This window comes from Ambystoma mexicanum, chromosome 11 (assembly GCF_040938575.1).
Source record: "Ambystoma mexicanum isolate Mex_15411 chromosome 11, UKY_AmexF1_1, whole genome shotgun sequence".
Lineage (NCBI taxonomy): Eukaryota > Metazoa > Chordata > Amphibia > Caudata > Ambystomatidae > Ambystoma > Ambystoma mexicanum.
Genome location: NC_090934.1, coordinates 411,530,737 through 411,556,855, shown reverse-complemented (window position 1 = coordinate 411,556,855; position 26,119 = coordinate 411,530,737). Strand labels below are relative to the sequence as shown.

Here is a 26,119-nt window from a genome sequence, read left to right as displayed (position 1 = left end):
CAACCTCGGATCCAATTACGAGTTTTAAAGCTCAGTCAAAAAAGGATTTTTTCAAGTGCTGTGGATCCATCTTTGAGGAAGACAAAGATGACGACGACGTACCCTTTGGGTATGAACGTTTTGCAACACCTGATATTCCAGAGCAATTGATCTCTGATCAATCTCGAGGAAAATTGGCAAAAACTGGATACCAATCCTTCTGTGAACAAGGAAAAGTACAGTCCTTCATCAATTGACCCTGACTTTCTTTCCAGACACCATACTCCTGAGAGTTTGGTAATGCAGGTGGCTACTTCAACCTCAAGAGCTGCAGCGTATCCGACCATCCCACCAGCTAGGGATAATTATAAATACAAAGCACTAGCCAAGAGATTATTTTCTGTGCGGAGCATGGCACTGAATGCTATTAATGCATCTTGTGCTCTGGCGAAATACAGACACTCGATGGAACGTAATTTCCCAGGCAGAAGAAAACATTTCTGAGGGGGAGATGAGGGATGATTTTAATAATATCAGTTATAACAAGTAAGCTTCCTGCCGGTCCCTATAATCAGGGCTTGATGCATCAGCTGCGTTGGCTGGTGTATGCGCTCGAGTGCGGTAATCTGGAGATTTGCATGGTGAGGCAAGTCTCGATTTGCCCCGGACATCCAGTCAAGGCTATTGGACATGCCCTTTGATGGGTCCAACTTTTTTGTACCAAAAGCTGATGACAGTTTTCGAAAAACAGTAAGCTTGTAAGGCTAATGCTGAGAAATTATTAGGGGCAGCCATTGTCAGCCGCAACAACACCCACCTATGGAGAGTGGGTTATTTTCGCTCCCACTCATCTTTTGGACAAAGGAGAAGAGTTCTGGCTACCCAAAGAGGACCAAGGAGGTTTTCACGTGCCCCTAGAGGTCATGGGCGAGAAACTGCTTGGGTAGCCACCTTCCCATTGCCCTCAGCCACAGTCTCTGCACATGTTGCTCACATGACTCATCTGCAAGAATGGCGTTGCATTACTTCAGATGCTTGGGCGCTACAGACAGTGGCCCAAGGGTACTGTCTCCCATTCCCAAAGAGACCTCCAGATTGTCCTCCGACCGAGCAATCTCTTTGGGAACCAGCTCCTTTTACAGGAGATTCTTTCCCTGTTGAGGCAAGGTGCTGTTTCCAGGATAACTATAGCGGAACAATACCAAGGTTGGTACTCCACCTATTTTCTGGTTCCAGAGCAAGACGAAGGACTGCGACCCATCTTCAACCTGAGATGCTTGAACAGGTTACTGAGGAAGGACAGATTCAAGATGGTCACTCTTTCGCAGATCCTCCATGTCCTTCACCTCACGATTGGATGGTTTCACTCTTCAGGGTGCTTACTTTCATGTGCCTATGCACCCCAAGCAGAGAAAGTGCCTGTGGTTTGCCATTGGCAGCTCTTACTATCAGTTTTGAGTACTGCTTTTCTGGTTGACCTCCGCCCGAGGGTCTTCACCAAGTTGATGGCGGTGGTGGCAGCGAATCTAAGGAGGTGAGGGATTCACATCTTTACCTACCTAGACGATTGACTGATTAGAGCCTGTTCTCCTGAACAGGCTCTGGAACATCTCAACAACACCTGCCACTCTCTCCACAAAGAAGTCTCAGGTAACACCTTCCTGAAGCTGCAATTCATTGGAGCGGTTCTGGACTCTTCCTCGGGGAAGGCTTTGCCTCCCGAGTTGAGGGCTCAACATATCTTGTAGATGTTAACGAGATTTCAGAACGCCCAACATCTGCTAGAATTTGATTTTCTGAGGTTGCTGGGCCTCTTGGCATCCTGCATTTTCCTCCTGGTGCCATAAGCCTGCCTAAGAATGAGGTCCCTCCAGTGGACCCTCAGATCACAGTGGTCACAATTCTCAGGCAGGATGACAGACCTTCTTTAGGTCCCGAGCAAGGTCACTCAGGATGTTCTGCGGTAGGCCGGCGATGAGAATGTGATGATAGGGGAACCTTTTTGGTAACCCTGGCGGTAGAGGGCACTAGTCACAAATTCTTCCCTTACCGGCTGGTGAGCGATCTTACGAGCATCGGCCTTTGGTCCCTATCAGAATCCAGACTACACATAAACCTTTTAGAGCGGAGGGAAATCAGACTTGGGCTGATGGCCTTTTTTTCTTCCATCCGGGGGCAGAATGCCCCGATAATGATGGACAAAACAGTGGCCATGCATTACCTCAACAAGCAGTGCTGGGTCACTACCACTGTGCAGGGAGGCAATGCAGCTCTATTTTTGGGTTCTGCAAAACAGTGTTTCTGTTGGATGTTCACCTAGGCAGAGAAGAGAATATGACGCAGACGCTCTTAGCAGGCAGAGCACAATCTCCCACAAGTGGGAGTTAGCTCAGGAAGTCCTTCTACAGATCATCACCCTTTGGGGCACTCAAGTAGATCTGTTTGTGTCCAAGATCAACAGGAAATACAACCTGTTCTGCTCTAAGGAATTCCCTTAGAGAGGCGCTCTGGGGGACACGTTCATAGTGAACTGGGAATTTCCACTCCGGTACGCATTCCGACCAGTCATTGTCATTCCTCTTGTCATCAAGAGGTTGAGGAACTTTGGGAAGTCCATGATTCTGATTGCTCCGTATTGGGCCAGGGGGGCGTGGTACCTATACCATCTAGACATGCCCATTTGCCCTCCATTCTGCCTTCCCCAGAGAGTGGACCTACTCTCACAAGACAGAGGCTATCTTATTTAATTTATTTATTTTATATATTGGTTATTTGTAATGCGGTAATGCAGAAAAATAGTGTTTCAAAGCGCATCAAGACAAGGAAGGGGTACATGGGAAGAAAAAAAACTACTTTAATGCTCCTACTAGGTCTTGAGGCATTCAGAATGTGAAAGTGCGATAATAGAAATGATGGGAGAGACAGACGAGGGGGAAGTATAGGTAGGGGATGAACAGGGGAAAAAGACAGACAGTTTCATTTTTACTCGGACAGGAGACAATTCAGGGCAGGCAAGTGCAATAACAGAACATTCACCCAAAAATCAGAACTCTGAACCTTCACGTCTGGTTTCTAATAGGTTAAGGTAGAAAATTGGGACCTCCGGGTGCGCTGTTGTGCAGCCAAGAAAATGGCTGCTTAGCGTCTGAGCTCCGTACCTGCCTGCCTGGATCCGTCGATTATCGGCGCTTCTTCTTCACATCCCATAACGAGACTGCCACGATTCTGTAGCCTGCACTCTCCCTTCTAGTTGCCCAAAGTTTGGAGAGAGATCAGAACCTGGAGCCCCTGCTGCGAGCGCTGGCTTGCGGCCTCCATACCGGCCCTCCCTGGCGCCGGCTCGTGGCTGCCTGCCGTGTTCTTCGATTGGGCCACAAGCATCCCGATGGCGCTCCCTGGTCGGAGGATTCCACCCGCCTTCGGTGGCCGTGGAGGTGGGACATCTAGCCCTCCGCTGCCAGGCCGTCACCGGACCTCTGGGCGGCCGGCGCCGCTGTGCCGGGGATTGCTGGGGGCGGACGGCGTGGCCCTTGAATTCCTGCTGCCGCAGGCTGAGCGGATACCCACCCGCATCGACACGCAAGCGCGGGCCCCCTGGCCCTGAAGGTGCACGTTCCAGGCGCGGCGCTGCAGAGTCCCGAAACATCCCTGAGGACTTGATAACGCCACTCGGCGGGGGCCGATCTCCGCTCCCCCTCCTCCCCCGTTTTTGCTGTGCCCCAGACACCGGAGCGGCAACATCCACGGCCGCGGGGTGCGAGCTCGGCCCCCCTGTGGCCTCTACGTACACAGATTGACGCCCCCCTCGGGTGCTCCACCTGCCCCACAGACACAGGGCCATCAGCACGCCCCTCCGCCGGGGACCTGCGGCGCTTCCTGGGACCGGCTGCCACCTCCACACCTCATTGACCCTGCATCCCTCTGAGGAGGGGGAGCTGCCCTTTGCAGCGCACAACTTCGCGATGATGGAGTCCATGGCCAAAAACATTGTAGCCTTTCATGAAAAGCTGGATGACATCAATGCTAATGTTGCCTCCCTAAGAGCTAAACTCGACCAACATGGGGCCAGGATCACAGAAACGGAGCAAAGAATCGGTACCAATGAAGACAACCAGTGCTCCAGATAATATTTTGAGGTGGGAGTATTTTACGCATGATATTTCAAATTAGAGCGTAAATGCAATTTCAAGAGAGTAAAAATGAGTTTTCTCCTCTGCAAGAAAGTAAAACTTACCCAACACATACGTTATGGGTATGAACACATTTTAAAAGGGTGCATGCTTTATTGTGTTGCTCGCTTAGCTGTCACAGATTTGGTCTTTCAGTTGGAAATTCACCATCATGCATAAGAAGGCTATGCTGCTGACAAAAGAAATGCTACACTGCCATCTAGTGGTTTAAAGTATGTTTTTTTTTAATGAATAAATCAAAGCGTACACGGTACGTAGTACAAAATTAAATGATCCGTATTTGCCATATTTACATGCGTAAAAGGGCAAGATACGCACGTTAACTGGTAGGCTGAAGACAACGTTCATACCTTGCAAAACAGTTACTGAGCTTGTCCGGGACATGAAACAGGTCAAAGCCAAATGTGACGACCTTGAATCGAGGTCTCGGAGAAATAATATTCGCATAATGGGGGTCCCCGAATCTGCGCTAAAAGGTCCTATGGAACACGCGGTCGAACAACTCCTCAAAGATCTCCTCGACAATCCTGCATTCTCACCATTCTTCACAGTTAAAAGAGCACACCGCTCGCTAGCAACCCGGCCCAAACCAGGAGACTTCCCAAGGCCGATAATTGCAAAGCTATTGAGTTACAAGGACAGGGACCACATACTCCGTCTGGCCAGAGAGAAAGGGGAACTAAGGCTGGACTCAGAAATCATCAGGATTTTCCCTGGCTTTTCTGTGGGGGTGCAGATGGAAAGACGCCAATTTGGAGGGGTAAAAAAAAATGCTAAGAGACAGGAAAATCGAGTACGCGATGCTCTTCCCTGCTCGCCTAAAAATCACCCACCGCAACAAACTCTATTTCTTCACGGTCCCTGACGAGGCGGTCAAGTTCATCGAGGCACAAATCCCACTAGTGGACCCCCCAGAAGACCCCATGATCAACGACTAACTCCAGGGCTGCCGGCCCTGTGCGCGGTTTCTTGCTGGATGTGCCCAACCTGTGAACTGCCACCTGGCGGGCTGTTGTTCTCACCCCCGACCCCCTCATCACCCGCCTTGGGCCGATACAGGCCAAACATCGGCATATCAAGAGCACGACTCCTCGAAGGGGATACATCTTCAACTCACTGGACTGTATCACGACAAACGGGGCCCGACCACCGACAACCAAGCAGTACTGTCATACACCACCCCAAGGCAGTAGCAGCTTATCCCTTGCCATTTTACTACGTGTGTCCTCTCTTCGTAACCTTACTTTCATCAGCCTATCCAAAATGTTAATGTTGTTCCATCATACCGATAGTAACAAAGGTGGGTCGGACGGCAGCAGCAGCCCCCACTGCGACTGCAATGTCTCCTAAAACAGAGTGTTTGTGTTTAAGCCCCAGTTGGGCTACTGTTCAAGCGTCGCCGAGTTGGGGATGGCGCGCAGTTGATCGCTCCGGGGGTGGGCACTATCACACTGCTAGTTGGTACCGAGCAGTGAGGGTGGGGGGTGGCAAAGTTGGGGAATGGTGTATTGAAAATGGCGGAAAGGTTGGGACCGGGGTTAAAGCAAGGCATCCTCACGCCATTGCAGCACGCATGGCGGCACTCGGAGAAAGATTTTACACTAGGGATGTCCCATAAGTCGTCGGCATGGCTATAAAAATGCTGACATGGAATGTCCGGAGATTGACAAATTTCGCAAAAAGTCCCGTAGGATCACGGCATACGCACAGAGGCATGGGATCAAGGTACTCCTACTGCAAGAGACACATGCACTGAAATATCTCATCAAATCTCGCACAAACCTGGGGTCCCAATAGATACTATACTCAATATTCCACTCAGGCCAGGGGAGTTCTAACTCTCATTCACAAGTCTATAAAATTCGCACTCCATACATCCCACATTGATACAGATGGTAGATATGTGATTATCCACTGCACTCTAGCTAACGAAGAATGTTTGCTTGTCAACTCATATGCCCCCAACACAGATTCCCCCGAATTTATAGACACAATTACTGCCATCCTTATGAGATTTGTGGAAGTCCCCATTATATGGGGAGGCAACATGAATCTTATACTTGACAACGTTCTAGATAGAACGACCACCACCCGCAGGGTCACTTCCCGCGCTGCCAAGCGACTCCATACACAAATGTGCTCCCTGAATCTACACGATGTGTGGAGAACGCTCCACCCCCAGGAAAGAGAGTATACTTTCTATTCAACGGTCCACGACAGCTCCTCAAGAATAGATATGTTCCTCTTGTCCGGGACCCGTGTGGGCAGGGTTTCTGAGTTCAGTATCCTCCCGCGCACGCTTTCTGACCACTCCCCTGTGCTACTACAAATCCATATGGGTAATACTCTGACGGCCCGACCCGCCTGGAGCTTTAAATCTGACGCTCTGTCGGTCATCGTCTTCAAGGCCGAGATACTAGCGGACATAAACACGTTCTTTGAGAAAAACAACACGTCTGACACCCCCGAAGGGACCAAATGGGAGGCATTTAAAGTATACATAAGAGGGATGTGTATCTCGAGGGAGGCCGGGGTCCTCAAAGCTATAAGGCAGGCTTTAAGCAATTCCGAAACCAAGCTCAAAACCCTTGAACAAGAGTACGTTTCCACACCAGACCCGGCAACCCTGGCAAAGATCAGAAAAGAGCTGGAGCTGTTTGAGTCCCATGCTCTAAGTGAGGTACGATACCAATCCCGCCCTGTGGCTGCCCGTAGATATGGGGAGGGAGACAGACCGGGAAGAACCCTCGCCAGATTGGTGCGGGCGGAGGGTGGCAAGACCCGTATAGATAGCATTATTGACGATCGGGGCTTAAGACACTGGTCGGACCAAGCCATCATCGACACCTTTGCTAGCTTTTACGCCAATCTATATGGCCCCCGGCCAGAGCATACAGCCCAAGATCTGGACGACCTACTAGAAAGCATTCCCATGACCCTCATCTCTCACAAAGCCAGGGAACAACTTGATGTCCCGATCGCCTTAGAAGAGATCGTTCAGATAATCTTGGACCTCCCTAAGAACACAGCCCCGGGCCCTGACGGGCTCACATCCGAGTTCTACCAGGAACATGTTGCTATTCTAGCACCCATTCTGTTCGGGATCTGGACCGAATCACTCAGATTACATGCTCTCCCTCCCTCCCTAAGAGAAGCCCTAATAACAGTCCTCCCCAAGCCCGGGAAGCCCCCGATGAATGTGGGTCCTATAGGCCCCTATCGCTCATTAACACGGATACAAAATATTTTGCTAAAATAATTGCCAACAGATTCCTCCCACTCATGCCCTACCTAGTCCATGCTGACTAAATTGGATTAGTTCCTGGTCTCTCCACAGCACTCAACATCCGCCGCCTATTTAACGTGATGTCCAGAATCGATCCGAGTGCTGACGCAGTGGCGGTCGCACTGGATGCACAAAAGGAATTTGACATGGTTTCATGGAAATACCTATGGGCTGTGCTAGAAAAAATGGGAGTGGGACCGAACATGCTCTCCTACATAAAACTACTGTATACAGGACCATTGGCCAGGGTGCTAGTCAACTCTGTTACCGCCTCTCCCTTTGCGCTACACACGGGCACCCGTCAGGGATGCCCATTCTCCCCCATCCTATTTGCGCTCGCCATAGAACCCATGGCGGACCACATCAGGGATCGACACACTAACAAGGGCATTCGCCTACAGGACAAGCCAGAAATCATCTCGCTCTACGCGGAAGACGTTCTCCTATACGTCAGAAACCCCTCCACACACCGAGATCCGATCGTCCTAGACATAACCAAAATAGGCACGTACTCAGGTTTTACCATCAATTATTCTAAATCAGAAATGTTCCCTCTGACTATAGCAACCCAGCAACCGACATGCGAATTTCCCCAACGCTGGTCCCCAGGTGGCATTAGATACCTTGGGGTGCAAGTATCACTGACCAAAGACTCACTACTAGTGGACAACTACGAGTCAACAGCTCAGCTCATTGAATCCAAAATGCTCAAATGGCGCAATCTCCCATTGTTCCTCGCGGGCAGGCTGTCCCTGATAAAAAATGATCGTGGTCCCCAAGCTCCTCTATATCTTCGCCAATGTACCAATATGGCCCTGGAAGCAATATTTTAAGAGGCTCCATTCGGCGAGTGCCCAATTCCTTTGGCGCTTCGGAGCGGTCCGCAAGAAGTGGCAGCACATGACTTGCCATATGAAAAAGGGGGATTCACAGCCCCTGATCTAACTTTATACTGGAACGCAGCACAGGCCCAACACGCAACTCACTGGTACACATACCTGAATCCGCCCCCTCATGTCAAACTGGAGAAGCTTGCAGGGGACGGAACCAACATCATGACCTTACTACTACACCGCACATTCCAAACAGACACCCAGTTAGACCATGTGGCTGCCACGATTACAGCATGGAAGAACATTTTGCACTCTGAACAAGGCCACTGCCCATACTACAAATGGCTCCCCATATGGAAATTTCCTGGACTTGCCCCCACACACGACCAGCATTTCTCACGACACTGGGAAGACCTGGGTTACCGAGCCCTAACTGACCTATACCCCGATGGCACAATCGTCACCCCCCAAACATGGCGACCCACACACTCCAACTCTGCACTTGAGCTACTGCAATATTTCAAGCTAAGAGTGGCAGTAAGGACAATGTGGCCTTCGTACCCGTACGAACCCCCAGACTCACCTGAACTCAAATACATAGCAAATTCCACAGGGTGCAGGGGCATAGTGTCCTCCCTATACAAAATGCAGCTGGCAAAAATAAAGGACGTATCCCTTAAACCACGGGAGGCATGGGCCAGGGAGCTGAGAACGGAAATCACAGAGGGGATGTGGAGCAAGATGTGTGCGCACACGCGCAAAGTCTCCCTCAGTGCCAGATTCTGTTGTATAAAGTACAAACTCCTCAACAGACTCTATTACACACCGCACAGGTACTTCGACCCATACATGCCCGAAATGTAACTCTGGCGAGTCAGACCATGCACATATGTTCTGGTCCTGTGCTGGTTTAAACACGTTCTGGACGGAGGTAACAAAGGCGTTATCAGAGATAATCGGGTCCCCAGTAGGTCTGGACCCACTAGCCCTGCTGTTCGGAATTTGGGCTGGGGAAAATGACAGGGCAATGTCAAAGTTTCTAAATGTAAGTACCATTGTAGCCAAGAGATGCATATTGCAATGCTGGAAGCGCTGCACCCCCCCCTCCTTTGAAATGTGGTTGAAAGCCCTCGCTTGGGTACAAATGTGTGAAGAAAAATATATCGGTTCCCTGCCTATGCCTTCCCATCCCAAAAATGTTTGGACAGAATTCTGCAGCTACCTGAACAGTAGAGACGAGGTTGAGTGGAGCTCCACCCCCCCCCCCGTCAGAACCGCCCAACTGACCATAAGAACTGAGCACTTGAACCCCCCCAAGTGGTATCCTCCCCCTCCTCACTCGGGCTGAGATGTTTGAAATTCTTGTGATGCAATGCCTTTGTGTGATATTATAATGTTTTGTTCTTTTCTCTGCGCAGCATGTGCTGTACCCGTCTTAACCTTCTGCCAATAAATAAAAGTTTAAAAAGAAAATTGGGACCTCCCGGAAGATGTGATGGACGTTTTTCTTTCGCCCAGAAGACCAACTACAAAAGTACTATACTGCTGCCGTTCAAACAAGTTTGCAGCTGGTGTAGAGCTAAAGATATTAATTATTTGACTTGCAATACATCCGCAGTGCTTTCTTTTTTGCCCATCAGGGACTGCAGGTGGCTACCATCAAAAGTTACATGGCGGTGTTATCCATTTTTAATTGCACGTTGCACCAAAGCTCTTACTTTAAGATGCCAACTGTCCTTTAAATCCTCAAGGGACAAATATTTTCCCACCTGTCCCCTTGCTGGTCCCGTCCAGGGGTGAGAACCTGGTTTTAAGCTTCTTAATGGGAGCTCCATTTTGAACTTCGATTACTAACTTTGAAAAAGATCTTTTTGGTTGCCATCACTTTTGCTTCCAGAGTGAGCTAGTTACAAGCCTTGTAATGTAAACCGCCTTTTACAATATTTTCCAAGGAGAAGCTAGTCTTGAGGGTTTGTCCCTCCTTCCTTCCCAAGGTTGTCGGAATTCCACCTGAGACAGAAAAAAACACTACTTGCTTTTTATCCACCTCCTCGCCCTTCTAAGCATAAAGAGAAGTTAAACAGGCTGGAGCCAAAAAGGGCTCTTAAGGTGTACATTTCTAGGATGGAAAATGTCATGCTAGATTGACCAACTATTTATTGGTTATACCGGCCACAGTCTAGGCCAAGCCGTGACCAAACTTTATCCCCTTGGATCACCCTATGCATTACTGAGTGCTACTCCATTGCAAGAAAGCATGTCCCTGAGAGCCCATTCCACCAGAGGAGCGGCTACCACTTTGGCTCTTAAGAGGTGTTCCAGTGCAGGACATGTGTGCTGCTGCTACATGGTCCTCACTACACTTACTCAAAGCATTACTTCTTAGATACTTTGTCGGGTCAGGATGCTCGGTTTGGGAGAGCAGTTCTGCACAACATTAATCAACAGTGACAAAAATCCAGTGTTCCCACCTCCATTTTCAAAACTGCTGTGGGAGTCTATCAAAGATGAGGAATCTGTGGCAGGGCACACTCCATTAGAAGAACACATTACTTACCTCTGGTAATGTTCTTTCTACTGGATGTTCCTCCCATGGATTCCTCATCACCCTCCCAGACTGCTCCTCTGACTGTGGTTGCATTCTGTAATCTACTTCTGTCTTTCATGACCCTGCTGGTTGTATAAACCTGAATGCGACTGTGCAGAAAGACAGAAAAACTGGCAACTGAGCCAATGGGCGTAGTGCATGCTATTTATACTCTCATCAATGTCACACAATAGGACAGACCTGTACTTATTGACAAATTGACTTAGTCGCCTCTTTGTTGATTTGTAATCTGGTTTGCACTCTGCACCTGCATTTATGCTTGTGAAATCTGGAACTATCCCATGTTAATCTAAACCTTGAAACACTTTACCATCCATGAGCGCCTATGCCACCCTATGCCATGGTGAATGAGCGTATTCTCGATTCTCAATGCAAACTCAGTGTGAAAATCTGAATTATCCTACTCTGTTGATTTGGGACCTGACTTTGCATCATGCATGTGATTTTTATGCCATTGATATTTTGGGCTCCAGATAACCTATTTTACTCCAGCATTTGAACTTTACTATCTATGTTCACACCCATGCAGGTTCCATCCATGTCAACTATGAATTAACTTACCCTGTCTAAATACAATTTTGCTCCTTATTAGGACATGTATTTTGCATCCTTCCATTGATGCATGCCTAGATTGTTTAACAACCTTTTAGGGAATGCCTCTCACTAGCATAACATGACTTCCTACCTCCAACCAAGCCTATCTGGAGACTAGTCTTAGACATCAGTCCCCCCTGGGGCACCAGCCTGACCGCACCGGTTAACTGACAAGTGTTTTGCAATACGTGTTAGGCTTAGTGCTTTCATGCTCAGGCCGCCACCTCAGCGCCCATCTGTTATTTGTATTATTGCTTACTGGCGCGAGTCGCAACTACCAGCATTGTGCCCGCTCCCATGATGCCTGCTAGCACCTTGATATTCTGATTGCTAGTGCAAGTCGCTCCTTGTTAGCATTGGGCCCACTAGCCCTTGCTGCTTGTTAGCACTACCTGATTATTATTCTATACAGCTGTATACATTAACAACATCACCTTATTCTAATTACTATACTAAGCCTCATACTAGCCATCATGTTCCCATTTTGCATCATGCCTAACAACATCCCCTGTACTGGCGGCACCTTCCTCAAATTCAACAATGGCCTTGATAGACCAGCCTGCCAACGCCACCATCCCATCCCTTGCCCCACCCCCTCAAAACCTTCCACACCCACACTTCCTCACCCACATCAACAAAGCCTCATGATTCCCAACAAAGGCCTTACCAACCCAGATCCCGCACACACCCAGGCCACCTCCCCCCCAACCTCCACCAAAGAGACCTTCTACAAAACCAAACTCATCTCAGGTCTCGCCAGAAGCAATAGACTCGGATCCCGGACCAGCTTACTACAAGTCAACAAATCTCCCTCCTCACCTAACCCTCTTCCCACCTCAACTAATATCACAACTAATAGCCACCAACACAAACGCCCCACTGAAGCCCCTCCTAAACAAACCCAGAATACCAAAACCTATCTATCTATAGCCAGCCCGGATACCTCTCCACCTGCCCCTCTACCTAACCTCAACTGCGCACTCATCAATGCCCGGTCACTTGGAGCCCACGCCATTGAAATCCATGACCTCATCATTGACCAACAACTCGACATTTTAGTAGTCACTGAACCCTAGCTACACCCTGCCACAAGCCCACTTCTAGCACTCGCCATCCCCCCTGGCTTCAACATTCTCAGGACCGACAGAACCCACACCCAAGGAGGTGGAGTCGCTCTAATAGCCAAATCTTCACTTCAAATCAGAGCATGCCCCATTGAAACTACGCAAGGATAAAAACTCATTTTAGCCAAATACACCTCCAACCCCTAAACCACTACCAATCTATTGGTCGTGTACAGAGCCTCAAACAAAAACACTCACCCACATTTGGACATCCCTCTTCTTCTCGCCCTCCTTATCAAGCCGAACATCAAATGCATTATACTCGGTGATCTTAACCTTGGCTTCAATGACCCTCTTGATCATACAGCATCGGCATTCTACTCCGCCATGCAAGACATGAGTTTTGTCCAAATAGTTAAAACCCCTACGTATGACAAAGGTGGAATATTGGACTGGATCCTCTCACTTAACTCACAAATATCTCTTGTCTCGGTCCTACCCATAGACTGGTCTGATCACCACATTATTAGCTTCTCTCTGAATAATGGTTCCCCAGACCCTCCAGCAACTAACAAACCAGAAACCTATGAAACCAGAAATATAAAAAAACTCATAGCTGAAAACCTATCCCCTGCCCTACAAGCGTCACTAACGACTACCAACCCAGACAGTAACGATCCTGCCGACCTGGCAGAGTATTACAATAATTGCCTCACAAACACCATTGACTCATTAGCACCCATCATCACTAAAACCCGCAGAACCGACAAATGTACAAGCTTCTGACTAGTTTCCTTGAGACGCACCAAGAGAGCGCTTGAATGCGCCCACAAAAAAATCAATACCCCTGACTCAGCAAAGGCCTTCAACAACGCCAACAAAATCTACAAAGCAGCCACAATAACCAATAAAGCGAACACTCTCAACCAAAGAATCACCAATGCCTCCTCAAATTCGAAGGAATTATTCTCCATACTCAGGGAACTAGAAAACCCCTGTCAAGCCGCACCCCCAGCCAATTCCTGCAAAACCTGGTGCACCATTATCCAAGTTGCACTAGCCTCAAATTCTCCTACTACAAAATAAAATTGCAGCCAAAAAACTATGCTTAGCAGGCAAACAACCCACCTCCCTAAGGACACTCCTTCCACCAAGCCCACCACTCCCTTCTACTTCACCCCCGTCACCCAAAAACAGGTACTAGACACCATAGCCAAACTAAAAGCGTCCAATTGCAAAGAAGATCACTTCCCCCCTCAGTTAGTCAAACTCTGTGCTCCCACACTAACCACTCTCATCACCAACTTTGTCAATGTCTCCTTTAATTCCAATACGGTCCCCATCAGCATCAAAAAACCCTGGGTAACTCCTCTACTAAAAGAGCCTACACTAGACCCCTCCATTCCCACTAACTACCGCCCAATTACAACGGTCCCCTTCCTACTGAAGATAATTGATAAAATAGCATACACCCAAATCCAGAGCCACCTTGAACAAAATTAACTACTGGGGGACGCAAACAGAGACGCAGGCAAACTTGGCCTCCTAATGCTTTTAGACCTCTCTGCTGCGTTCGACCTAGTGGACCACGGCAAACTCTGTGCCACCCTCTCTAATAACTTCAACTTCTCCAAGGACGCTACGAGCTGGGTCAAATCCTTCCGAGCTGACAGGACCTCAAGAGTATCATCGACAAAGCCTCTGCTGACCCCATACCAGTCCCCATAGGCGTTCCCCAAGGATCCTGCCTCTCCCCAACCCTCTACAATGCATACACAAAGCTACTCTTCGCAGATCTGAATGCCATGGGTGTCATTTACACCAACTTTGCTGACGACACCCAGATCCTTAGCCCCCTATCAGGCAACCATGAACAAGACACCCTACTTATCAACCAAATATATGCTCTTATCCAAAGCTGGATGGCCCACAACAGTCTCTGTCTAAACGACGATAAAACTGAGCTGCTCATAATTGGTTCTGCCCCCAGAATAAAATCCCTTCAGCCTTCTTATTCTTCCTTCACCATAGATGACACCACGATCCCAGTTCTCAAACAGGTCAAAACTCTAGGTGTTTACCTTGATACCAACTTATCCATGACCAAACAAGTCAATGCCCTCTATTCAGCCACCTCGTACACCACCAAGCTCATCTCATTAAGTCGCAAATTCCTCACACCAAAAAACTGCATCACATTAGCAAGAGCCCTTGTACTCTCTAAGTTGGACTACTGTAATGTACTTCTTCTAGGTACCAATTTACCAACCTGTCCAAAATCCAACTCATGCAGAATAAAGCACTCCGAGCCGCATTGGGAATAAAAAAGAATGAGCATATCCCGGCCATCAGGAAAAACAATCACTGGCTTCCCATTAAGGCAATAATTATCTTCAAAACCTTATGCATTACACACAAATGCATTGCCAACAAATCACACCAATATCTCAACAACACTGTTACTTACAAAGCCTCCTCCAGACAACTCAGATCCACCAATAGCCTCCTACTTGCTATCCCCCGATTCAAAAGCACAAGAGCAGGGGGCAGCAGCTTCAAAGTTCTAGCCCCTAAACACTGGAACACACTTCCAACTAACATCAAACAAGAAGAATCCCACCAACTATTCAAAAAATCGCTGAAAACTTGGTTATTGTACCAATTCTAAAAACACCAAAAGTCCATAGTTACCTATAGCCCTACGCTCTTCTATCTGCTGGACCACACACCCTTCTCCTGCCATTTCCTGCCCATAATTTTTAAGAATGTAATTTATCTAATTCTGAACTGTCTTCTAACCATGCAGTGGTGTTGCATCATGCCCACAATTGTTAAGTTTGTAAGTCTTATGAATTGTCTGTAACTACGCTGTGATACCTTAGGGTCTGGGCGTTTAACAAATGTAATAAATAAAATAAATAAACATGCGGACGCGCGAATGGTAACCATCGAGGGACATCGACTCGATGCCGCACAATGCCCTCTGCTGGCGAAACAATTTCTGAGACTGCAAATCATTATATGGATATGTCAGAGATGAGGAATCTGTGGGAGGAGCATCCAGTAGAAAGATCATTACATGGGGTAAGTAAATTGTTCAACTGTCTTTAAGCCCTGCCCTCTTTTCGTACACAGGTCTGTTCATGTTTGGTAATGGTGGTGCTCCCGAAGTATAGGCAATTTCAGAGATTGTATGCCAGCTGGTGTTTAATATTAGCAGCCTCCTGAAGGTGTAGTTATTTTCAAAGTTCATTTCAGGGCTAATCCAAGCACCTGGATTGTGGTTTGATATGTGGACCACTCTGTGGTTCTGCTGAAGTGATAATCAATTTCATATTTTGTGACTGTGCCCCATGGAGCATCTGGATTGCCGATTTGATGTGTGGATCGCTCTGGGGTCCTACAGTTCCTTGCTGGCTCTCTGTGTGTGATTCTTGCTCTTTCCTCCGTGCCGTACGTTCTAGGTAATGCAGTCCTTTGCGTACCTGTAGAAATAATTGCGGGAAAACAAACGAATGGAAAAATGACAGCACCTTTTTTGCAATTATTTTTCCAATTTTCTCCACATTTTTAGGAAATATAGGGGTGGGGTAAGGGAAATAGTTAAGGTGGGGGTAAGGGGAAAGGAGGTGGGGATCTCCCCCCGCATTTTTACACACAAAAAAATGCAATAATATTTAAATTAGTTTTTTTTCACGGATATCTGTCCTATGAGACAAAAAGAAAGACTGGCAAGCATTATGCACAACAGGTATGTGCCAAGACAAGGTGATGGTACTTTCACTTAGCAAGACACAAGTAGGCTGGACAGAGACAAGGTGTGGGAGTTGTAGGGTACCCAGCCTCTGGGGCAGGACTAGCTCTGGTAAACACCCGCCCGGAGGTTGAGAGGGGTCCCCATCTGATCTTGTCACACTTTTTAATTGTTGTAAAATGTCAAGTGTCTTAGTGGTCTATGAGGCATGGGTTGGGGGCTTTAAAACACAGTTTAAAATATGAATATCTAGTCTTTATTGCATTTCTTTTCTTTGTTCACAGAAGATTTTTGTATAAACCCTAAAAGGACTACATTATCAGATAATAAACATTGAATTTTTGTTCCTTCATAGTTGTTGCCTGTTAGGCAGGGCCCAAGTAAGACTAGCAATCACCGTGAGGGAGACTGGCATGTGTCTACTTGTACTGTCAGTTGTTCCTTTTGGTCCTGCCCCTCTTTAGCCTTCTGACTCTAGCAAGGCACTGAAACACAAAAGGAGTGATGACGTCAATTAGCACCCTGCTGACTGCTGAAGTGCTACTGAATACATACCTTTGGGATGCTAAAGCAATCCTTTCTACCTGTGGGACTGAGAGGGAATAAGGCATGTGAAAAAATGTCTTTTCATTAATAGTATTTTTCTTTTATTTATAATATTTTGGGGCATGGTAAAAGCCACTAGACAGACATATATAGAGAATACAGGGTTTTCCATGGTTTTCAGCTGACCCTATTGGGAAGGGGCAATGCTCATTTTCAGATCTTTAATTGGCAGTGCAGGTTTTTTTTATTTACTTTTTTTAAAATTTTAAAATGTAAAACATAACAAGAGCCAAGTCCTCTACATGGGAGACAAATGCATATTTGAGGAAAGTTGAAAGTACAAACAATAAAAAGTATGACCTCTCTGAAAGTCCTCTTTAACTTGGGGTTAGAGGGGGGTGAATACGAAGTTAAGCAAATTAAGTCTAGATGCATGTGGACCCTTCGCCATGCAAAGAAAAGTTTCTCCTCCAGAAACATATGTTGCCACTAAATCATATTCTACAAGTCTACTACACCATCGCTCCCTACCGCCATATTGGATTATTGCATATATGTCTTGCAGACTGAGTATTGCTCTTCCGCTGCTATCTTTGTGTCGCTTCATGAGTTCAGCTACTCTAAGCTTTACTTGCTATAGCCTCCAGGACCCATCCCTCTAATTTCCATGAACTCAGAAACTTAGACCACAGTCCATTTACAATAAGTTGGATAAGCAAGGGGGACCTTTTCTAGCACAGATATATTACGCTGTTGCAATTTATATACATTTCCCTTCATTCCACCGATGCAGTCACAATGGCTTTCTCTGGGAATTATTGCAATAGCTCTTCAGCTCTGTCTTCATCTCAGAACACATATTCTTTGTCCTTCCATGCTACCCTGAGCTCAGCTGAGCAGTCCCACTTTAACTCCTCAAGACAGAAACCCTTTCTTAAGACTGTTAAGCTTCCTTCTTCTCCTCTCAGTTGTCGGTGGCAAGTCAGGGAAAAGGAGGGCCCTATGTTGTTGGTATGGTATTGTCCTTTGTCGCTGCCGCTTTTAGAATTCTCTACCTATCCTGGATATCCGATAGCTTGACGATCAGAGTAGCACCCCCAGACGACTCTGTTCTGTTTGGAGGCCTTCATCTTGATTCTGTAGCACTTGTCCATATAAATAGGGTCGTCCACTTCAATAGCGAGCAGTTCTGGGAGCCAGCTGGCAATAAAAGTGTCAAATCTCCTACACCTGGGGGGGAGGCCAACCACCCTCATTTGCTTAGCCTTCACCACAGTCTCCAGATATTATAGTCTGGTTTCCATCATTCTGTTGCCCTTAATGACTGCCTCTACTTCCTTTGTCGTGCGTTGGGCCTTCAGGAGCATTTGAGCATTTTGTTGTTCTAATTCAGTGGCTCTCTGTTCCAGCACGGAGGTTCTTGCATCAAGCTGTGCCACTTTTTAGTTTAACTTGTCGAATTTAGTGTCCAATTGTGCTGTTGACTTCTCAATCTGAGCCAGGGACGCCAACACCGGGTCCCTAGCCGGCGAAACTGAGCGGGGCACATCCAAGTTGAGTTGTCCGCTACAGGGTGTGAAAAAGTCTACATCTCTGCCTTTGGTCTTTTTCTTGGTCTTCCCTGTTGCCATTGTTCTTCACCGGTCACTAGGGCGCCATCACTCTGTGGCTGGAGTTGAAAGAAACAAAAAAGGAAACAGCGTGGAGCCTGAACGACCGCTACCCACTTGTGTTACTGCGTTCAAGGGTCAACAGCTGTTTATCTGATGTGCACTCTTGACATATTTGGATTTTCAGGATTCCCATAGATTTGGTATGTCTAGGTAACCCTTCCTGATGTCAAGTTCTTCTTAAGTAAGAGCATATTTGCTCCGAACCAAGATGGCCACCTCCCCTACAGCTTCACTCTCCATATTCAAACAGAGTGTTGCCCCTTACTCTGCACCTCGGAGACCAAAGCCCTTAAAATCTTGGCTGCAGCCTAGGGCACATATCTCTCAGAGAGACTGCCAACAGAGAAATCGCCATTGGTCCCGGAACCTACCGAGCCGTCCTGGATAACTACCTCCTTCTGGTTTCCCCCCAGCTCGCCTCTCCAGCACGGTAAATGACACAGGACGGCGCTGCTCCATCTCCAGCCTAATGTGCCCTTATGTGCTGGCGTGGAGACATCCAACGTCTCAGTAGCAAAGTTAAACCTCTCCTGAGGATTTCCGTGGCTCACCACACAGTTCCCGTGTCCGTGCTCCGGCAAAATATGTCGTTACAAGGATAGTGTACATAGAGCTCACGAGGGACACTCCTGCACTGCTGCCATCTTGGCCACGCGCCCCATTTGTGCATGTTTATTTTACTTAATTGTTTCACCTGTTCTTCCATTTGGTCCAATGTGTCTGAATTGTAAACTTGTATAGCCTTGTCTTTATTACACAAATATCCCTCTTTTTCAATTCTCCAAAATTGGGACTAGTTTTTCTGCTGCCACAGATTGGGTCGTTTTGGTTAAAAAAATGTAGCCAGATTCTTTAATAACATCTGTCACTTTTACTCAGTTCAAAGAGACTCATTTTGGCAACATGAGAAAGTTGGAGTGCAGGAATTGTTGCCCATGTTTCGATATGATCACATCTCTGCCGCAGACACATTTCCCACTGAGCCATCTTACTTTATACCCTTGGTGGCAGGCTGAATACAGTTCTTAGCTCAGGAGGTAGTGTGTCTGCAGCAATTTTACTCAGGGTTTGGGACTTAAACAGCTATATTAAACCACTAAATTATATTATTTGGATTGGAAATTGGTGGGATTGGAAACTGTAACTTTCAGATTCCTCACACAGGTCATCCGCAAATCAATAAGCGGCTACAGAAAATACAATTTTCTATAGAGACATCATCAAATACTTTTCCAGCTCAGTGGTTTTTATCTGCAAAATACAGTGGCGATTAGAGATGCATTCAAAATATTGAGAGTTTTGCTTCAGCTCACCCCTCCCTGGCCAACCACCAAATGAAAGTCTGTCCAGCACCTGAAGGGCAGCCACTTTTTTTGCACTTTTACACCTCTGCTCTGCCTGTAGTCAATCAAAAAGTGACAGCAACATTGATCCTTTTAAAAGGAAAAACATGACATGCCTGAATGATTCCAGGCACGTACTAAAAGCAGTACTCAATGTATTATGTAAGGGAAACTATTCTGCTTCAAGTGATGATTAATAAAGTATTCAGCCAAAGCGGAATATCTAATTTCCAACTGGAATTCGGCCGAATACCTACTCGAATCCGAATTTCGGTACACCCCTACTACTAATACACCTTTCTACAGAAGGGGTTTCGGGGCATGTAGGAAAATCATAATAGAACGCAGTCATCAGCAAAGCCACCAATCGCCCTCTCTCTCTCTAGACCCATCCCTCTTTTGCCAACACAGGGATAGTAACGCACTGATAGGATCAGGGTTGGTTGCAGAGAACTGAGAGGTTCCTTAGAGAACATCCCCAAAGTAGTGACTACTGTATGAGGGTGCAGTCCCACAGTTCCCCAGTCGGTGGTAGAATTACATTTTATGCCCACAGACTGGAAGCAATTACAACAAGAGACTGAGTACTTAACACAGTATGCAATAGATACTGTATCAAAGTCATGAAAAACATGACAAACATGACAAATGCCACAAAGGCGAACATGACCCCTACAAATCATCTTCCTCTGCTACTTGAAGAGGACAAAGCCTAAAAATGATTCATAGAGAAAGTATCAATAGTGGAATGGAATCAAGGTGTATAATCAATGTACTTCCTTATTTCCAACAAATATTCTGCATGACAACATTGCAGTAACTCAAACTGGTGCTGTTGCAAGGAGACATGATTACCATAGAACTGAAAAATGGCTATTTGTAACGTCTGCATTGAAAGTACCTTCCATTAAAGGTGGATTCTCATCTTTATTAGTTTAAACTCTTCCATTCTGAATGCCTGCCCCAAGACCTTTGACAAATGTGTTACTGGTGGTAGCAGCTCATCCATGCAAAAGCTCAGTACATGTTACCTGTACCTTGATGACTGATTGATGAAGGGGATTACAGCCCCTGAACGCAACATGCACATGAAGGTTAGAGTGCAATGGCTACATTTCGGGGTTGTCGCAATCAATATGTTGAAATCCCACACAACCCTAGCAATCCACTTAGAGCATCATTAGACAATTATTTGTCTTGTATGTTTTATTTCACATGCACGGGCATTCAGGTTCAATTGTGCAAGCATTATTTGTCTGCCATAGCGCCACACCTTAATTCTCACCAGAGGATGTCTCTTTGAAATAGAAATGAAATTAAGTGACATTTTGATGGTGGCCTTCATCTTCATCCACCATTCATGGAACACCTTCTTTCATGGGAACTTACTGTGGTTTTGGTCGCCATTATGTGTTGTCACTTTGAGCTATTACGTCCATGAGAAGATTAACAAAGCTTTTGATCTTTCATAAGAAGGTCCTTCTATCATCTTCCAAAGAGAGCAGGTCGCCCAACGGTCTTTGCCATCTTTCATTCCTAAAATCTTATGTGACGTTCATCTGAACTAGGAGATTGTTTCCACCCTAAAACTCACACCTCCTCAGCAGAGGAGGATTTGCACAATCTCGACATGGCAAAAACCTGAAAGTTCTTTCTGGAAAGAATGAGGCCTTTCAGGAAATACTGCCACCTGGTCATTGCATACGGTGGTAATTCCCTGGGAACATATCAAAAGTAAAGCTATTCTCTCTGGTTGGATAGTTTCTTACATTTCTAAGGCTTACAAACTTACTGGTCTTCAGAAGATTATGTGCCTATTCTACCTGAGCTAAGGCAGCATCAGTGACTTTTATTAACATGTTTCAATAGCAGGCATCTGTAGAGCCGATATCTGGGCTACTCCTCGTGCCTTTGTGAGGCATTATTCTTTAGATCCTTCCTCCAGAAAGGATGCTCACTTTGACCAGCAAGGTTTTCGCAATCTTTTTTTGCTTGCACCCTGGCCTGGCGTATGCTGTTTCATACACCCAATTCATGGACCTGCCTTGTCCGGATTCTCAACCAGTTGGGAAGAAGGGAGAGCAGGACGCTGGAAATATTACTTTCATGGTGATTCTGGTGTTCTTAGTCCTTGCTCTTCCGCCTTCAGAATCACTCCCAGCTTCGCGTAAATGCAGAATTGCAGCCTCCACGGCGGGAGAAACAGCGGATCTGGGAGGTGTCGGTTGGTGATACACGGATGGTGGTGGTCGGGGAAAGGGGGGGCAGAGGGATGCTTGCCCGTACCAAGCCCCATTCTAAAACCTTGAAGTGATAGCACTTTCTTTTGTAGAATATTTTTATCTAGCTTACTGTGCAGGGCTATTTCAACCAGTTGTGAAAGAGGTAGAACAAGGACTAAGAGAACCGGAATCACCATGAAGGCAATTAGTTCACATTTCCCTCTCTCTGAGGGAAATCCTGGACTGGATCTGTGAGAGTCTTCAGCGGATTAGGAGAGTGGAGAACTCTAGGGTGACCCGAGCCAGGTCCCTGAGCCCAGGGAGAATGTTGACTAACATGTTCCAAGTTCGAGTACAGCTGACAGACCAAACTAAAAAAAAACTGCAAACTCCATAATCCTTCTTTTGCAGAAGGAAATCCTCAAATGGGTCTGAGACACGCAGATGCAAATTCAAATGCTGGAAGACTGTATGAAGGACCTGGGCTCCCCACAGAAATCCTTCATACCCCCCAGAGTCCGTGGTCAAAGTGGGCAGGAGTGGTGCTCCTGCACCTTTTTTTTTAAATTAAGTTTTACTGATCCTATACTTCTAGTTTAGAAATAAACCATTTGTTTTAAACCAGTTGAAACTTGCACTGAACATTCCCTTAAACAGCAGGCGCATTTGTTTGGGGGGTTTGTATTGTGGGCAGGGCAGCAATGGGGTTTGTGGGGGAGTGGGGCAGGGAACATAGTTCCACTACTTCTTTTCATACACTTCGACCACTGGCCGGAGTTGACAATAATGGGGAACGGGCACCCACCTACCATTTGGTGCCTTGAGAAGCAGAGAAAGATGTGACCCTCCATTCTACAGTGACGCAACACCCAGAGGAGACTTTTCTGTTGCCTAATACCAAGAGTAATTCTGAACTAAGGAGAACTCGCAGCAGCAGCTTCCCCGCAGCAGCAGCTGCAGCCACGTAAGAAGGGAGTGCCTGTAACATCCTTCTCACACTTCCAAATTGATGGGGAAAACAAACCGTATATACATTTCAAGAAATAGCTTTCATCCTCTCCATCCACCAGAAAGGTGTACAGCATTTATATTGGCCTGCTGTTTGTAGGGAGCTGCAAAAATGAACTCCTGAGAGGAGGGGCTCTGCAGACTGAATCCTGGAGAAAAACTAGCCCCTGAATCTTCATCAGTAGCCAACAAACATTAGGAAAAAAGGGAATATAAAATGGGCAGCACCTGATATAACCTCAGACCCTGCACTACTCAGTCGACATGACACCAAGCACATGGCCCAGTTACAGTCAAAGCCAGCCCATAGTAAAACGCTGCAAACAATAGAGCCCAAAGCATCACCCAGTGGGATAAGGGATCAGCCTTTGCAAGGAAGCCATTTAGTCATTAGATATCAAGCAATGCATTTCTCCTACTCCAGGCACCTGTATAACTTTGGATATTCTTTCAGTTGGTTCTGCATTAACGTCTTGATGGGGGCCAACCATGTGGTAATAGACAGAAGCCCCCTCAGGACACCTCCATTAAAGGAAGAACCATTAAGAGACAACATGAGGAAATCCTTGTCACCACCACAGGGTGGCACCTCTATTAACATTAGGCAGTGACACTACAAGAACTGTCGAGAGGTCCAGGGCTGTTCTGGACAGCTGAGACATTCCTTTGCAAAAGCTGGTGACAGATCTGGCAGCATGTGGAACGGGCAACGGCAGGGTGGATCAGTCGCACAAGCAGGTATAACTGGAAGAGAAGATTGAGAATCGAAGTGAGGGCAGGAACAGGGATAGTAGAGCCAGAAGAGAGAGAAAACAAAAGGACTGGACACAAGGTAAGACAGAGAACGGGAAGAATAAGGGATACAGAAGAAAACAAGCCAACTAGCAACATGTCAGTCAGGGTTGTTGAGAAGGAAGCTAGTCCTCTGGCTAATTTCCAAAATGCAGAAGGTTGCCAGAGGACCTTCCTGCATGCACCGCCTGCTCATCATGTCTGTGCCCATTTTTGCCGCTGTTCGTTTGGCTTAGGTGCACCCTCAAACTGGGAAGCATTAGTTTCTCACCAGGGATTCTAAACTTAAGTCCCACAAATAGGTAAGCTTGGCATAACGGTCAATGCACACTACGTGCTGGTTGTATGGCAGTTGGTATATGTCTTGGGAGAGCTGACAGAAGGAGAACAGAAGCCCTTGGGAGACCACGATTGTGGAGACCTCATACCAGCAGAGTGCCATGGCAGAAACCAGCAAGGAGGAGATGCTGGTGCATGGTAAGGAGCCCCCAAGCATGGGGAGGAGAGTGGAGGGGGAGATTTGGTTGGGTGAAGAGCTTGTAGGGTCAGAGGAGGTGGCAAGTAATTGTCTGGTACATGAGAGAAGTGCTGCCTTCTTAGAAAGAGAGGAATTGCTTTTGAGTGGCGGCAGAGAGGTACAACCTTGGAGAGGAAAGTGTATGGTACCATTGGCTAGGAGGAGGAAAGGGATATTCTGACAGAGAAGACACTTATTTGGAAGACAGCAGCAGAGGAGAGTGGTGTGTTGAAGGAGCCCAAGTTTTGGATGGATTTGTCCTGGGAGCAAGAGGAAAGTCTAGAGGTGGTAGTAGAAGACTGTAAGGATAATGGAGGAGAGGTAATTGCAGAGGAGCCATTGCTGTTGGCAAGAGGAAGGGAAAGGGATACCATCAGAGGTGGGAAGAAGGGAATGAACTATTGAAGAGTGGGATAGGGCCAGGCTGTTTTAGGCCAAAGGGAGAACACAAAACCACTCTTTTGCAAAGCCAGGACAGGGAGGTTCTGGAGGACCACGTTGGTCCAAGGTAGAGTACAGATGCAAGTGAAGGATCGAGTAGGCACAACTACTCTGGAGTGCAGGCAGGACAACCCAGGAGTAGTCATGGTAGAAAAGGGGTCCACGGAGAATTGCAGTAGGAAAAGTGGGTGGAAGGTGAGAGTAGGGCTACGCTTCTCTACCAAACTCCACCAGGGTGCACCAGAAGTCCCAACCTTGGGCCCCTAAGAGGCAGCTGCAACATTTGACTCCTTGAGAGACGTGGGTCTGCAGCTGGGAAAATTCTACAGTCCAAGACAAGGGTGTAGGGCCCGAAGACCTCCTTCGGTCCTACACCAGAAATAATGACCTCCCCCTTTGAGGTGGGAACTATGTGGTTTGCCCCTTTTATCTTTTGTTTGACTTGGAGGAGCTTTTGGAACACTTTGCTTTGCAGCAATCACCTGCCTTGAGTTGTTCTGGCTTGATTTTTGGAATTTAAGATGAAACATTTGCCTACGGAACCCATAGGAGCAAGAGGGGGAAACTTGTTCTGTTTACCCGTTGAGAAAAACTGGCCCTTCACTCACCTTGCCCCTGATACTTGGAGACACCATCTTCCTGACACCATATTTGAGGTTTGCCATCATCGTGACGCTAGTTCTAAAAATGTTAATGAAAACACCTAAAACATACTTTCTGTGTCTCGTTCTGGGAACATGGTGACAGGCTATCTTTCTACCGACCAATCAGTAACAGTTCACTCCTATGTCAACATATATCTAGTACAGTTGACTAAAAGTGAAGTCTTTTAATACCTGTAAGGAGTTTAGAGAGTATGTGCAAACCTTCGTGCAGAGTTCAACTAAGTTTGTACGTCCTTAAACTTTTATTATGTGAAAGTAGTTAAGTATTACCAGGTCACTGGAGCTCAAGAGGTAGCAACCTCCTGTTGGTTATCCCACCAGAAGTGTTTTAGACCCTGGTTTAATACCCGGAGATGGTGAGCTGCAGAGAAAGAGCAGAATCCCAGTGAAGAAACAGTTACAGTCATGTGGGGCCTTGAAGGATTGCAAACACAGCCACAGGACCCTGGAGACGAGGCCCAGCAATGTGCTGGAGGTCAGAAGTCAATGGGGCAGTGACTCAGGCTGAATGCAGAGGAGTGTAGAGTACAAAGGACAGTTTGAACATTGTTTTTTTTTAGGCCACAGTGCCGCATGGTCTGCATGCATAGCCCTGCGAGATGGC

The 26,119-nt window shown here is 46.9% G+C and overlaps 1 protein-coding gene across 9 annotated transcripts in view; it reads left to right on the top strand.

Annotated features, from left to right (window-relative positions):
• The window catches only part of ATG13 (autophagy related 13), a 1,946,514-nt gene that overhangs the window by 1,288,019 nt on the left and 632,376 nt on the right, over positions 1-26,119 (top strand). The window lies entirely within an intron of this gene.